The sequence below is a fragment of the Nothobranchius furzeri genome, chromosome 4 (genome assembly GCF_043380555.1).
Source record: "Nothobranchius furzeri strain GRZ-AD chromosome 4, NfurGRZ-RIMD1, whole genome shotgun sequence".
Taxonomy (NCBI): Eukaryota; Metazoa; Chordata; class Actinopteri; order Cyprinodontiformes; family Nothobranchiidae; genus Nothobranchius; species Nothobranchius furzeri.
In genome coordinates this window covers 9,295,692-9,296,795 of record NC_091744.1, presented here as the reverse complement: position 1 = coordinate 9,296,795, position 1,104 = coordinate 9,295,692, and positions in this window count along the sequence as shown.

The window sequence follows — 1,104 nt, the reverse complement described above, 5'->3', positions numbered from 1 at the left end:
GCGTAGCTTTGAGGGGGGGGGGCAAACAACAACAGGCATGAGGACCGGGAGTGTGGGTGGGGGGGGGGGGGGGTCTTTACAGTAAGTATACAAAAACATGTATAGAACTACAGCCTAGAGGCTCTTTTAGACAATGTCAGAAATGCAGAACTGTCAAGTACACAGGTGGCAGAAGCGGCCAATCATATGTTAGCAAGTATCAGCAGAGCCAATAGATGACCTTATGGAGTTTGGGAGGAGACTGTGTTCGTCAGTGAATCGCAGCAGATGGCTGCTCATACTGAGCCAGGCTCTTTTGGAGGTTTTTCCTGTTAAAGGAGAGTTTTCCTCTCCACTGTTGCTACTTGCTGACTCGGTGCAATCTGCTGGCATTTCATATTAAACTTTTAACTGATTGTCATAATGACACTCAATGCACTGGAAAGTAGGTTTATTTGGAATGTTTACTTTGTGAAATGCCTGAGATGTTGTGATTTGGCGCTATAAATAAACTGATTGAGTTGTGATTTAATTGCAACATAATAATTACCAGATTGACACTTTATATTGCATTTTTTTTTGTTTGCAGTTACGCTTCCCATGACCCCGACATGTTTTGAAATCTTTCGCTAAAGAGCCATTTTCAAAATTAAAATTCACATTTCTGACCATGATGTGTCTTGGCCTAAGTCAGCGTTTCTCAATTCCAATCCTCAGGACCACTTGTCTTATATGTTTTCCTGTCTCTGCTTCTACTTAATTTTCATATTTGTATTGCCTCCTTCAGGAGGACGTGGAGTGCTGCAGATACAGATGAATCACTTATTCTTAAATCAGGTGTGAGGCAGTAGGGAAACACGTTTTTCAAAAGGCAACATGGATACAGAGCAGGGGTCCTGGAGACCGGAACTGAGAAACACTGGCCTGAGTCAATGCCTCCCCCGTGTGGCGGAGCAATGGTACTGCTGCAGGGAATCCTCTAATCTAATTCCTACAAAGCTCCCATCCCGGGGGGGTTCTTCCTCTCTGTGGATCTCTAGTGTTTTTGGTTTGTGGTCCCAGATGATGACAAATAAAGATACTGAAGAAGATATTTCTGAATTATGATTTGCAGCTGCGTTCAGG